This window comes from Acomys minous (assembly GCF_964271855.1).
Source record: "Acomys minous genome assembly, chromosome: 8".
Lineage (NCBI taxonomy): Eukaryota > Metazoa > Chordata > Mammalia > Rodentia > Muridae > Acomys > Acomys minous.
The window spans coordinates 56647623-56662775 of record NC_140489.1 but is presented as its reverse complement, the minus strand read 5'-3'; the positions used below and the strand labels follow the sequence as shown (position 1 = coordinate 56662775).

Sequence of the window (15153 nt, the reverse complement as noted above, 5' to 3'; positions counted from 1 at the left end):
TTCATCTTTTTGTTTTCTTTTGTATGTACTGTGTGAGGGTGGAGGTTGGTGGTGCGTATATGGGAGTGTGCATGTGTGTAAGCCACTGATTATGCAAGTAGGTGCAGCTGTGTGTATACTCATGGGTGTAAAGGCCAGAGGTGAATGTCAAATTCTTCCTCAAATCATGTTCCCCCTTATTTTTTGAGATAGACTCTCTCCTTGAACCTGCAGTTCATCAATTTAGCTAGACTAGCCCACCAATGAACTCCAGATCTGCCTATATCTGCTCCCTTGGCTCTGGTGCAAACCATTGCTCCCAAATTTTATGTGTCCTGAGGAGCTACACTCAGGTTCTCATGTCTGTACAGCGGGTGCTTAACTGACTGAGCTAGCTGTCTCTCCAGCTCCCTTTATTTTTTTAACATAGAAAATATCATAGGGTTTGTATATTTTTTAAAAAACTTACTTAAAGGAACTGAATACTGTATTTGGTACACCTGTGTCTCTGTTGACTCTTCCATTTCTGCTTATACCCCCAAATCCATTTCTCTTATAGTATCTTGAGGGGTGTACCCAATAGTTACCCGTACACAAAAGTAACATTGTTTCCCAACCTCTTCCCCTGGAGTAATAAACTCATTAGACATACCAGCCTTGCAGACTCAGCCAGCATCCTTGTTACCAGTGTTTCACATGTATTGACTGATCTTCCTTCTCCAGGCCACAGTCTCAGCTGTCTCCCTGACAAAGCCAATACTGTGTAATTTAGACATTACACCGGCGTCTGCTTCTGAATACTAAAGTCTTCTGTAGCCGGGGTCCTTAACACCACTGAGAGCAGCAGCGAACATTCTGAGTACAGTTAGTGCTGGGAGAATAAAGCAAGAAGGGAGAAAGGGTGAATCTGAGGAGAAAACAGAGGCAACACAGTATCCTCTGCAGGGACCAAAAATGTCAGGAATTTAACTCCCTGGCTTGTTCTGTTTTGTCAGTCTGTGGCCAGAGGAACTCAAGAGGCTGCAACTGAGTGAAGTGTTAATTGTTTGGTTTTCAGGCAACAAAGTTTCACATATCAGAATTCTGGTTTCATTCTCTGCCCCCTCTACCCCCTCCACCCCCTCCATCCTCTCACACCCCCCCCTTCTTTAATTTTGACCTTTCAAAGTCAAGCCTACTGCAGCATTTCTGAGCTTTATCCAAGCTATGACATCTACGCCCTTCAGAGGAGCACACCAGAGTCACAAGAAGAAAGATAAAACTGATTCTTATCAGTTAAAACCTAGGGACTGAGTTTTGCCAGAAGAAGCTTTTCTGCTTGAAAGGAAACTGGAAGTCTTTTCCAGACTACATGACTTTCAGCAAAGTTTCTTAGTCCTACCATGACTTTAAAGAAAAAGTGATTCCTTAAGTTTTCAAAAATAAGATGTGTTATCCTCACCATTGTATACCTGCTATATCAAACCACCACCTCCACCCACTCTTGTCATCTCCATCATCACAAGCTTTCTCGTCCCTCCTTCTGGTCCATATGCATTAGACTGACTGTTGCCTTGCTGAGGTGCATGGAAGTGCTCTAGACCCAGCCTTTTCTTTGGGTGCCTGAATATGCGATAATAATACGTTTTAATCAGGTTTCTCTAGAAAACAGAAGCCATGGGATGTACTCAAAGGAAGAGAAGAGGTTTATTAAGAGCTTTGATCCACTAAGAAACCCTATGGTAAGTCATCTGAAAGGCCCAATGCAGCTGATTGCATGACTCAAGTCAATTCTAAATGCCTGAGAAGTCAGAAAAGCAATGATGGAGTTATCAGAACAAGGATGAAGACCCCAAAGCTTAGGAGGACACTATCGAATCTGGAGGTGTGCCGTCCTCAGATTAGGGAGAAAAGGTGGCCTGTGAGAACAGGAATTCATTTGTCTCTGCCTTTGTTCCATTAGTCCCTAGCTGATTGCATGGTGCCCGCTCACATGGAGGGCACCACTTTACCAATCAGTCCACTAGCTCAAAGGCAAATCTCCCTCAGGAACTCCTTCACATACACTCCTGGGGCAGCCCAATCACTTTTTTCTCTCAAATGCCAAACCACCTGTATTCAACTTTCAGCAGAAGCAATACAGTCCTTGTGCCTAGCAACAAATGGAGAACAATCCCTACTTTGCTGGCTATCTCAGAATTCTCAATCCAGGCAAGGAGATAATGGTTTCTTGAGGTTTTGTTCTTTAAGTTTTATATATATACTCAGGAAGAATTGGCAACAAATTTACCCTACCCATCCCAGATCTAACCTGACAGGTGCTGCTGGGGCACAAAACAATCCTTTCCATTGCATTAAATTCAAAGGGCATTGTATTATTATTAAATTAGATTGCCTCTATGACTCAGGGAGGGAAAAGGAGAAGGATGGAGGGAGACAGGGAAAGAAAGAGGTCAATATATCTGTATCTATGGTGATAACAGATTGCATTCAAATTCCTCAGCATCCCTGAATACATCACCCATTTATAATAGTAAGTACCACACACATCTGCATAATGTTCATTTCTTTTATGAAATTCTCAGCTGGAGACCCAGTTCTGCCTTGGTGAAGAAATAATCACCCCACCTGCACCAATTTCTGTGCCTGGTTAGTTTTCTTCCACAAAGACCTTAGAGTTTATAGCTATGTTCTGTAAATAAAATATTACTGTGGCTATTTAAGCTTTCTTAGAAGAAAAGGCTCCCAGGCTGCTTTGTTTTCAGAATTAATTAGCTTTCCTAAAGATGGACTATCGGGAGCTCAGTCTACAAGGTATGCCATATTAGTCCCAGCAGAGATGTTACATTTCATATGTTAGGTCACTGTTTGACTGCTCAGATTTGTTGCAAAACAATTAAAAGAAAATCAATTTAGGACATTTCTGTAAACCTATAAGAAATCAAACAACCCACCTAACAAAAAGAAAATCATTCCAGGTTATCAAATCTAGCAGCTACCCAGGGCTCAGGAACTCATGGATCTTGGAAGAGAGAACCTACAACCTCTAATTGACTAAAACCAGCACACCCCATAACAACAATGTAAACACTTGTCATTATAGCCACATAGAATTTTAATTTTTACCCCTCATCAAGAAAACTGCTCTTTGCAACAGATGGAGACAATTACAGAAAACCACAGCCAATCACATTGCAGAGGGTTGAGCTCAATCCCATTGAATTTTTCTACAAAACACCCCCACACCTACGGCTCAGGGAACATTGTGGAACTGAGGGTATAAAGACTGTAAGAGTCAGCCGGGCATGGTGGCACACGCCTTTAATCTCAGCACTTGGGAGGCAGAGGCTCATGGGTCACTGTGAGTTCGAGGCCAGCCTGATCTACAAAGTGACTCCAGGACAGCCAAGGCTACACAGAGAAACCCTGGCTCGAAAAACCAAAAAAAAAAAAAAAAAAAAAAAAAAAAAAAAAAATTCTAAGAGTCAGGTCAGACTGGGAGGAGATAAAGGAGGGAGCTATAATCAGAATGTAAAGTGAACAAATTAAAATTTAAATTTTTTTTAAAAACAGATTTTAAGAGCCACAGGACCCGGTATTTTTCTGTGAGTGTGTCTCCTAGTAACATCAGACTCATAAAGTCTCACCAACGTGATTGCCTAAACATGACCTGAGCAAAGAGGACACCCAGCAACCTGTCAAAGTGGGTGGGGCAAATCTATGATGCTTCAACCTACACAAAGAACTGTGGGAAACTAAAAAATGATGAGAGAGAAAAATAGCTTTCACCACTGAAAAGCATTCCAATTGGACACCCAGTTACAAACTGTTGAGTGACTGTTGATATTGAATATTGAATTATTATTTTAGGGAAGTCAGCAGTTACTCCTATAACACAATGCTGCACAATTACTCCACCCTAGACCTCCACAGCAGTATAGTTTCCTCCCATTCTGAGTTCCCATTTTATACTTGCTTTTTACTCATATCCTAGGTCCAGCTCACTCCTCCTGGTGCTTCCCCGTCTTCTCCTCACGGCTCCATCCTCTCCTTCCTTCTCCTTTCAACCCCCATCTCCATACCTAAGAAAGAAAGAAAGATAAAGGAAAAGAGAGGAATCCCTGCGTTCAACCTCGTTTTCTCTCTGAATAAGACCAATAATAACTTATAACCAACTCCCAATGACAATAAACATCTATAGCCCAAGAAAACAGCCAAAAACTTATTCAATCCCCTGTCATGGACATGAGGCTCAGTTGTAGAGGCTTTGCTTGACAAGGTTCCAGAGACTTCTGACTGTCCAGCATGATCTCTAGACATCCAGAACAGATGTTGAGGCTTTGCTTGCCCAAGTTCCAAAGATCTCCAGCTGATCACCACTGCCCTTAAATATTATGTATGGTCCAGGTGTAAAAATCTGCCTTTCCTCCTAAAACTGTCTTTTTTTTTTTTTTCTTTATTTCTCTGCCCTAGGGAAATTCATACAGGCAAAAAAAAAATTTCCCACAGAGAATGTTGAAAGAGGGCATCTGGCCAAGGGCTTAAGACAATGACAGAGGTTTTTGCTCTGACTGTAAGCACCCAAGCAGAAAGTACATGAAAGTTAAGACCTTGACATAACAGTGCCTGGCTAGATACTGTTAGCTGGAGAAAAGTTTCTTTAGAATCTGCTTTAAAAGTAGTAGGTGGTAGGCATAGAAAGTCATGCTTTGCAATTTTACAATAGAGGACCCCTTGGCAGTTAGTCTAGGCTTAGATAGCACACCTGTTGGTTTGAGACTGAGGGTAAGTCAAGTTTTTTCTTTATTAAAGAACATTTAGCTCAATCTATGTTGGTACGACAATCATGTAAACACAATAGTTTTAGCCCAGGGAAATTTATGATTAAACTTTCCTGAGTATTGTTTAAGAAATAACAGTCAGGTTATGCTGACTGTTGCTTGGAAATTGATTGATTTTTGCTGTATGCTTTATTGGAGGTTATACAGAACTGTTTTTATTTCCTTGTTAGACTGTTCTCTTGCTTTGTTGATTTTTAAATGTTCTACTGATTGTAAAAGATGAGAAAAATCATGACATAATCCGTAATGAAAAAATTATTGAACCTCACTTTAAATGAAATACTGGGGTTGGGCCAAAGCGTTACAGACAACAAGCAAGTAACAGACATGGAAAATGAAGGCAACAGCAAGAAGGAACAGACAGAGAGCAAGTGAGACAGAGGCAGAAAATAAGCATGTGAGAGAAACAGAAAAATCAAGTTCTCCTGGGCTTTAAGGCCTTCAGTTCTGTACCACATATGCCTGGGTCTCCAGCGTTTCTTTTTCCTCTGTTCTTCAACCTCTCCTCAACAGCTAGTTACTATAACTAGTTGTTCCCAATGGTTGATTTCTCTTAACCAGCTCTTCACTGCCTGCTCAATGCTCCCCACTGCAGATCCACCAAGACTTTCTCTTCTCTCCTCTTCACTGTGGGAAACGAAGCATCGTTCTCAAGGCTGCTTCTCCACTGATTAGGGGGTAAAGAATGCCTTTATAGGTGCCCAAATAAAACTGGGAGAATGGTTAAGTAAGCTAGCAATAACATAAGTCCTACATGGGACAGTGTGAAATGCTGGACTGATTGAGATCAGCAGCTTTCTTCAAAGCTCTCCTGGGAGCAGGCTTTGATGAGGCTCAGTGAGGCTGGAACATGCAGGATGCTGGAACAGTTGTGTCAGCATCTCAGCATCCTGGAGAATGAAACCTGTCAGGTCTGATCTCGCATCACCAGCGTCGGGTTCTTTTGTTCTGTAAATATATAATTTCTCACAAGCATTATACAGTCCTTAAATTATAAATGAATAAAGTGTGCAAAATGCACAGATCAACAATTAAAGATGGTTTCTGCTCTTTAAGAGCAGAACATTTGTATATAGATCTGTTTTATTTAGACCCTTCTCGAAGAGGATTTATGATATTACCATTACCAAAGAATATACAATCATTATCTGGTTGAAATCAAAACAAGACTGTAAAATCTAAATGTCCTTCTCTGGGCTCTATGGCACCTGATGTATAGGCCATCTGCTACCTGTTTCCCTAGAGAAGGTCTCCCAGTTTAGAGACAGGCTGGTTGCCCTGACCAATAGTTAGATAAACCCTTTTCATTTTAGCACTCAAGCACACCCTAGGCATCTTGTACCTGTTTAGAGATTTGGGCCTGGTTTTCTGTATTTGTTATTTTCGTCCTGCCCTTTTCCATATGGAATGGGTGGTTATGTCTTTATAGACAAATTTTATGTAAATTCTTTTATTTTTAAAGTTTAAATATACTCTAGGCATTTTGTACCTGGGTTTTTGTTTTTTGTTTTGTTTTTGTTTTTTGTTTTTTGTTTCATTTGTGGTGGCTATCTTTGCCTTGTCCCTTTATCCATATAAAATAGGTGGTTAAAGGACAATACAAGCGGTAAACCTTAAACCCCTACCCAGATCTAGACAATGGACAGAACACTCTCCACAGTAGAGTGGAGAGTGGGATATTACTTTCTCACATACTCTGGTGCCTCAACTTTCACCATGTCCCCTGGAGGGGGAGACCTGGTGGCACTCAGAGGAAGGACAGCAGGTTACCAAGAAGAGACTTGATACCCTATGAACATTTACAGGGGGAGGTAATCTCCCTCAGGAACAGTCATAGGGGAGGGGAATAAGGGGAAAATGGGAGGGAGGAAAGAATGGGAGGATACAAGGGATGGGATAACCATTGAGATGTAACAAGAATAAATTAATAAAGTAAAAAAAAATAGGTGGTTATATCTTTTACGCTTCACCTTAATCAGCATTCAAAAGCTTGCAGCAGTTTTTTGGCTATGGGAGGCATGTAGCTTGCAAGACTCTCTTCCAGCCTAAGCTTCAGCAACAAGAGCTGTTGGGTTGGTTGGTTGGTTGGTTGGTTGGTTTTGCTTTGTTTTGTTTTGTTTTCTGTTTTGTTTTGTTTTGTTTTCTGTAGCCCTGGGGTTTGGAAAAGTGGTTTTCTCAGCAAGGGGTTTCTGCCTTGTCTCAATTGTATAAACAGGCTGACCCAGAGCTCAGAGATCAGACTTCTCTGGGTTTTCTGTGTTGAATTAAAGGCGAGTGCTATAATCGCCCTGATCTCAAATCCAGTCAAAGTCTTTAAAATTCTAATGTTTTGTCAATGTCAGACAATGCAAATATTTTCTCTATTTCCGCTCTAGGTTTTATATTTACTTTAGCAATGATAGATAGAAGGTACCAGGCAGCAGATATTATGTTATACAGAGCTTATTAAATGAGCATGGGGGGAAAGGAAAAGGGGGAAGGGGTACCCCAGAGAGAGAGAGAGAAGAGGGAGAGAGAAAGTAAGTGGGTAGAGCAGATAGAAGGGGGAGAGAGAGCGAGAGAGTAAGGGGGCTTAGAGAGAGAAGTGGAGAGACTGGGAAGGAGGGGGGCAGGAGAGAGAGACCCATGCGGAGGATTTGTCCTTTTATATGGCCTTGGGTAGGGTCACCCCAACCTCTCCACCCAACCCCCACGGCAGGTAAGCAATGGCATCACAAGTAGGCGCACTGAAGCAGAATGCTAACAATAGGGAAAAAACAAATTTTTCAAGCAGAGAGACAAGAAAATCCTAAGTGTTGGGCCAGTTGCGCCATTTCAGGCTGCAGTGCTCGAACCCTGTCTATCATTACTGAGAATTTAGTTGTTGCTAAAAATGTATAGGCGGACCTTTCCCAGACAAGCATTTTTGCAGCCAGAGAGCTCCGAATTTCAGTCCTTATTAATCTAGTTTTTATTGGGAAGTGTGCTCTTTTTTCCCTCCCTTCCTATTGTCCACGACTTAGCCTTGTATCTCTTGGCTTTCTCCATAATTTCCTCCTAGAGAAGGTATGGAAAACTGTGATCACCATTAAGCACATTGCAACTCAGTCTGTAACAGCAATGACCAAAACAAAGCCGGAAAAGATACAAGTGTCCTTTGCTCCGGCTCTCTCCATTCTAGGTGTAATTTTAGGCCTAGTTTTGCTTAGAAGTTTGCCAGTTTCCCTGTTCCATCTTTCCAAGACATTCAACATCAAAGGGTCAACCCTGGGTACATATAGGTCACTTTATACAGACTGAGAAGATTATATTTAGTATGCACATGTATACACATATGTACATGTGCATGCAGTGATAATAAAAATAGAGGTCATGATATTGAAAGGAAATGAGAGAGGTGTGTGGGAGGATTTAGAGAGAGGAAAAGGAAGGGAGAAACGTAAATATAACCTCAAAAGGTTTTTTATTTTAATTTATTATAATTTATTCAGATTACATTCAAATTGTTATCCCCTCACTTGTTTCGCCCCATTCCCACCCTCCCTCCCTCTTCCTTCATATTCCCCTCCCTTAGACTTCTGACAGAAGGGGACATCTTCCCCCACCATGGGTCCACAGGTTACCAAGTCTCATCGGGTTAGCCTGCTTCCCCTTCCTCTGTTTGCCCACCAGGCCTCCCCACCAGAGTTCATGTCAGAGGCAGTCCCCACTCCCCCCACACCCAAGGGGAGTGAGCTGTCCATTGGCTATATGTGAATCAAAGGGTTTTTTTTAAAAGGTTTAAAAATAAACAAGACTCGTTGCCTGTGGCTGAATTAAGACGTAATATGCAGACAATCAAAATGGCAATGGCAGACCAATGTGTCATTACACTGCTTTAATTCTATACATAAATAAAGCAGACAACTTTTGTTTAACTCATCTTATGGCCTGGGGATGGTTCTAGAAGGATTATATACATAGCATCTCATTTGCCCTCAGGGTAACTAGGAGGTTGGTGTTGCTGTGGGCGGAGATAATGCTATAACGGAAGCCAGGAACCTGGGAGAGCTGTCCTCTGTCGCACAGATAGTGGGTGGCAAAATCAGGTTCAGCACACGTAGCGCCCCCTGCTCGCCAATTGGTTGTAGTCAAGAATACTCTGTGAGGCTTAGAGTTCTTAGACTGCAAGGACAAGTGTCAGTTGATACAACCTTTTGGGAAGAATTTTATCAGTCTTTATCAGAAGCCTATCTGGGCCTCAGTGGAAGAGGATGTGCCTAGTCCTGCTGTGACTTGATGTGCCCGGGTAGGTTGGTACCCATGGTGGGGGGGCTCCCCTTCTCTGAGCATAAGGAGATGGGGGATGGGGGAGGGTGTGACTGGGAGGAGAGGACGGAGGAGAGCTGTGATTGGGCTGTAAAGTGGATTTTTTTTTTAAAGCTTTGTGATTTGCAGACACCAAACATGGATGGAAATGTGTGTTCAGCAATGGCATTTGAGGTAATGTAAGTAAAATAAAAAAACAAAATTATCTGTTTCACAACATTGGAGATTTGGTAAAAATAATAATAATAATAATAATAATAATAATAATAATAATAATTGTCTAATAACAATGAAATTATTGTGAAGTCAATTAAAATTATTTAGTTATATGAAACATAAATGGCTACCCTAGTTCAGTAAAAATGTATGTATGAAGCAATAACTAAAATATAATATTTTTACAACATATCCACATACCTTGATAGATAGCCTTTGAAACTCAAAACTATACAAACTAAAATAAATATAAAAAACAATCTGCACTGTTTTGTCTTGGCTATCTACCACTGTGCACAGGTCATACCTTTAAGTGTTCATTGAAACTCCATTGGGGAAAAAAAAACCAATTCTTCATTTGTGAGTGCTTATCAATCGGAGATAGCTTCTGGGTTAGGGATGTGGGCTTGTGTCCAATTGTCCTCTCAGTTCCCTGACCCTGGACCTGTGCAGGACCTGTGCATGCCGCCACAATTCCTGCGAGTTCGTGTGTGCACTGGTGTGTTTAGAAGGCCTTCTTCCTTTGATGTTCTCCATCCCCTCTGCCCCTTGCACTGTTTTTGTCACCTCTTCTGCAGAGTTCCCTGAGCTCTGAGGGGAGAGAATTGATGGAGGCATCCCATTTAGAACTGAATGTTCCAAGGTCTCTCACTCTGCACAAGGTCCAGTTGTGGGTCTCTGTATTTATTCCCATCTACTTCAGGAGGAAGCTTCTCTGACGATGGCTAAGAAAGATACTGATCTACGAGTATAGCAGAATGTCGTTGGGAATTGTGTTGTGCTACATTCCTTTAGTAGAACAATAGTATTTGGTTTTCCCTATGTTCCTGGCCTACCTAGTCTCAGGTTTTTGGCCACCCTAGCAGTGTCAGAGCTGGGTTCCTCATCATGGAGAGAGTCTTAAATCCAATCAGATGTTGGTTGGTTAGTACCACAAGATTTGTACCACTATTGCACCAACACATTTTACACACAGGTAACCTGGGTTGGGGTTCACCTTTTTTCCTTTGGTAACATGCACCTTCCAGTACTATGAACACTAGCTGGTAGGCCTGAAGGAAGTTGATAGACACCAGCTTGACTTCCTCATGCTCAATGAGTTATGTAGATGTCTTCAATAATAGTGTCTTGCCATCAGTTTGTGGAGAATAGCCTATAGTCTTCACAACAGTATGAGTTTTTTGAGAGTTTATATGAGGCCCAATTGGCCAATAACTTGATTAGGTATAATCCATTCCTGGTACTGGAAGCTTCATTTGGCCACAAGAGATGTCCGGTTGGGAGATGTGTCTCTCCTCTTAGTTGGTGATCTCATTTAGATTGCCTTCATATATGTATATATTATAGGAAGTTTCTACTGTATTGGTATTCAAAATGGCCCTTAATTTTACATGCCCCTCCTCATTTGATAGACCCATTCCAGTGCCCCTTATCCTTTCATAACTATCTATTCTATTTCCCCTGCGTAGGAAGATTCAGTCCTCCAACCAGTCTTATACCCTGCATCTAACCACTGTGGTTATATTGACTTATAGCCTTCCTGTTGAAGAGTTAACAGCTGACATTCATATATTAATGGATGCATACTATATTTATCTTGTGGGGTCTCAGGATGGTTTTTTTTTTCTAGCTCCATTCATTTTCTTGTGGTGGTGATGATGATGATGATGGTGATGATGATGATGATGATGATGATTCTGATGATGAAGATATAGTCTGTAAAATATTAATGAAATTTATGGAAAATGGAGTTCAAAAATTAGAATTTTAGTTATTTTAATCTCATTTTATTCTAATAAAATATATAATACATCCATCTATCCTTAAAGTAAGACATAGATATGAACAAGCTTCTACAGCATCAGACTTTGTATAGACTTTGGGTCTAATTAATTTTGGTGTGTGATATTTATTTTATTTGTAATTTTTTATAATAAAGTTTATAAAATTTAAGCCAGGCATGGTGGCACACACCTGTAATCCCAGAACTCAAGGAGTCAGAGGCAAGTGGATTTCTGTGAGTTTGAAGCCAACCTGGTCTACAAAGAAAAGTCTAGGACAGGCAAGGCTACACAGAGAAAACTTGTCTTGAAAAAAAAAGTTTATAAAATTTTAAAACTAGAAACAGCGTAGCAAACAATAAAAGTATGGATAATTTAAAAAAGAGCTGATTCTAAGAGAAAACACCTACAAAAAAATAAGCCATGTGGTTCCTGATTTTATCCAGACTAGACAGAATAATCAATTTCTCCTACCCATTTGATTAAATGATTAAAGAGCTAAAGATGTCCAGATACTAAAAGCTTCGCCCACAAAAGATTAATGTGCCTCCTTACCAAGAGACCATGTCCAAAATAATAAGTGAAGCCAACAGAAGTCACACAACACAGTATTGTTGCCGCATAAGCAAAGAAGAGAAGGACTTTTTAAAAAGCCTTTGAATTGTATCGTTTGGAAACAGAAACTAAAGTTTTTCTTTAAAAAAAAAAAGGCAAGCCTGTGTTCCCACACACACACATCCACAGGCATGCATGACACAAAACACAGTGTGCCTCTGGAGCCAAGTGGTGACCTGACTGTGAGCCATGAAAAGCAGGGCTGATGAAAATGTGCTACTGATGGGAACAGAAACAACGGCAGAGTGGTCATGTCCCTGTCAGTGGCTACAGAGGGATGTGCTTTAAACACACCAGGCTAAATATCTCAATAAAAGTCACTGTGGGGAAAGTATGATGTATTCCTTTCCCTACAAACGTTCACCTGAATCTCTGTCTCATTAGGTAGCTTCAGCCAGGAATTCAACTACATTAGGTAGCAATCGCAGAGTCAGTAGTGAGAAGTTTAGTTCTACTCTTTGGCAGACAGCCACAGGCGAAGGCTAAAGGCCACCAACTACCACCAGTCTCTTCTACGTGTGTATCATTAAAATTACCCCCATGAAATTATGATTCTTAGGTGTCCCTAGTGAATACAAGAAGGAGAGGAGTTTTGTGTATGCCACAGCACTCATGTGGAGGCCAGGGAACAACTTGTGAATGCATGTGCATGCGCGCATCACAGGCACGCATACCATAAATAAATAAATGTAATTTTGAAAAGTTCAAGAGTGGAGGTAGAAAGATGGTTCAGTGCATCTGTAACCCAATCCCAAGGGATCTGATGCCCTCTTTTTCCCTCCATGGGAACCAGGCACACATGTGGTGTAAGCTCGTACATGCAGGCAAAGCACCCGTACACAAATTAAAATTAAGACTATTTTCAGAAGTGCGAGTGGAAGAAACCTGCGTTTCCACTGGCGAGACAGTACCCAGCTGCAGGGATCAGAACCTGGCTCAGCAGGGAGGGAGCCGGAGCTGCATACCTGAAGTCCTCTGTAGAACTGCTGACCAGTCCTCAAAGTTGCAGAGTGCCCACTGCAAGTTCTATCTCATATTAAAAAGCTAAAAAGCTGCAATGCTCTTAGGTTCGGGAACCGGTCTTTTTTGGGGGGTGGGGGTAAGATTGGAACTGATTTTATTTTTTTGAGACAGTTTCACTGTGTAACTTAGACTGACCTCAAACTTGGGGCCCTCCTACCTCAAGGCCCAGTTTTGAGATTACAGACGCACACCCTCATGCCTCACTCTATCTTTTACAACCTTCTCTTCCATTCTCCATTTTCAAGCCCAGAGTATATTGTCTAGTCTACTCTAGCAATGACTACTTGCCAAAAACCGTAGCCAGCAAGAGCAGAGCTCGGTTGAAACCCAGGTGACCTGAGGTTCAGACTCACATGTTCAGAGTCCCTTCATCAGATGGACTGTGGTAACAGGCCAGGATTTTAGGGAAACATCTGTTGCTCCCCCAAAAAGCTGCGACTATTCCCAACAAAGTGGGAGAAAAGAGGCAATAACACAAATTCAAGTCATTCTCTTAGGCTACAGAACTATTCATCTAATGTATTATTCATAAAATATGTATTATATATTTTATGAAGAACTAGAAAAGAAGAGTTCAAAGTACACTACCTCAACAAAATGAACATTTGAGGAAATAGAAATATCAATACCTCTAATTGATCATTAAATATTTTGTTCATGTATTAAGTTTCCACACTGTGTCCCACGTATATGCACGACTCCTATGTGTCCATGCAAAATGGTATTTCCCAAAGTGAAAATATTCTCTACAGTTCTCATGCTCCCAGTCCAGGAACCCTAAGCTACGAGGACTGAAAACTTTTAAAGAATAATACTAATTGCTAGATGCCTTTGTTTTAATGATTAGATCTTCCCATAGGCTAAATGCAAATGACCAGATCTTTGTCAGCATCTTCATTTAAACACAGCACTCACCTCACAGCTTCAGGAAAGGCCCCTGCTCACCACAGCAAAGCATGAGTCACCTGACCGTTAACTGTCTTCTTCATAATTGAGCATATGTATCTGTAACACTGCAGAGAGTTACAACCAAGAGTACATACAAATAGAGAGAGTAACTGGACACTTTTGAGAGCTGCTGAGATCCTAATCTCATCCCTGAATAGTGTACTAGGGGTCTACTTCGATCAAGGGGGTCACTGGTGGTTGATTTAGAAAGATATATCTTATCCCAAGATAGATAGTCTACCTATTGATCTATTATGTGTGTGTGTATTTGTGTCTATCACCTATCTATCTATTATCTATCAATCAATCTATCAATCTATCATCTAACAAACTAGCATCTACCTATCTATCCTCTATCAATTGATCGATCTACCTCTATGACTCCTTGTTTGCCACCACGAAGTGACTAGTTCTCTTTTGCCATAAGGGTTTTGCCCTGCGCGGACCTAAGCATAATGCAGCCAACGCTGAGCTAAAAGAGCCACAGTCAGTCCTTCTCCCCTCATCCAGGTGGTTATCCTCAGGTATTCTGTCACAGCAACAGAAAACTGACTAACATCCGGTCGCCTCACCTTAGAGCAAATTGAAGAGGAAGCAGTGGTATAATCAAATCTATCCTTATATATCTCTATATAAATATTTTTAATAAGTTCAAGCAATACAGATGAGCTAGTATACAGAGAGAGCTGGATCATTGACAGTCCTGAGGTAGCCAACGCTGGCAGCTCTGAGGGCTTATGGGGAGGGGAGGATAACAAGTCAAGTTCTTGTGGGAAAGTAACAGCTGCTGACACTTGGAAATCCGAAAAGACAAGATCTTTCTTTCTATCCAACTTTGAAGGGTTTTCTGTCTTGTGGTTCAAAGCAATAGGCCTACAGTTAGGTAAGGCCAAGGCTTGAGTGGTTGAGACCTGGAAGTTTTGTTTTTGTTTTGCTTTTTCTGAGTTAAAGTGGTTTTCATAAAATTAAGCATTTTTAAAGGAAACGGTTCAGTGATATTTAGCATGTCCGCAATGTGAACGACCAGCACTCTCAGACCCACTTGCTACTCTCTCCCCAGAGCACCTCTCCTAAGCCCTGGCAATCACCTATCTGTCTTTTGTTTCAATAAATAGCTTATAAAATATATTTACATAGATTACCCCAAAACATAAATATGTTAAGCCTTAATTTTGTGTTGGCTAAGTAAGGAAAACAGCCAGACTTATGAAGTTGGAGAAATACACTAGTTTACATATCTAGTGGAATTCTCCTGCTTTTTCCTCCTTAGCATTTTGCCCACAAAATGCTTACAAATCACTCTATATGCCGGATGTCAGTGACTGGAGTGGAAGGTGGGAAAATCATGTGTCATGAAGACACAGATTCTCTGTCCTTCCCTGTCTGTGCCTACTGTCTGTATAGCAGGTTCTAACTAAAATGCTATGTGGGCTTTTAAGCAATGTTCCTGAAAGTACTTTACTTTAAAAATGTCACTCCATCTC

At 41.1% G+C, this 15153-nt stretch overlaps 1 long non-coding RNA gene across 3 annotated transcripts in view; it reads right to left on the bottom strand.

Annotated features, from left to right (window-relative positions):
- The window catches only part of LOC311603471, a 45796-nt gene extending 34799 nt beyond the window's left edge, over window positions 1–10997 (bottom strand). For 2 of the 3 annotated variants that reach the window (XR_014781083.1, XR_014781084.1), the window contains exons 1-4: window positions 9610–10968; window positions 3935–4040; window positions 1421–1581; window positions 632–850 (exon numbers count right to left, since the gene is read on the bottom strand). This is a non-coding gene — a long non-coding RNA (uncharacterized lncRNA). Of the gene's footprint in view, window positions 1–631; window positions 851–1420; window positions 1582–3934; window positions 4041–9609 lie in introns of all 3 variants that reach the window. The other variant, XR_014781082.1, reaches the window with a different exon arrangement.
- Between the last annotated feature and the right edge of the window lie 4156 nt (window positions 10998–15153).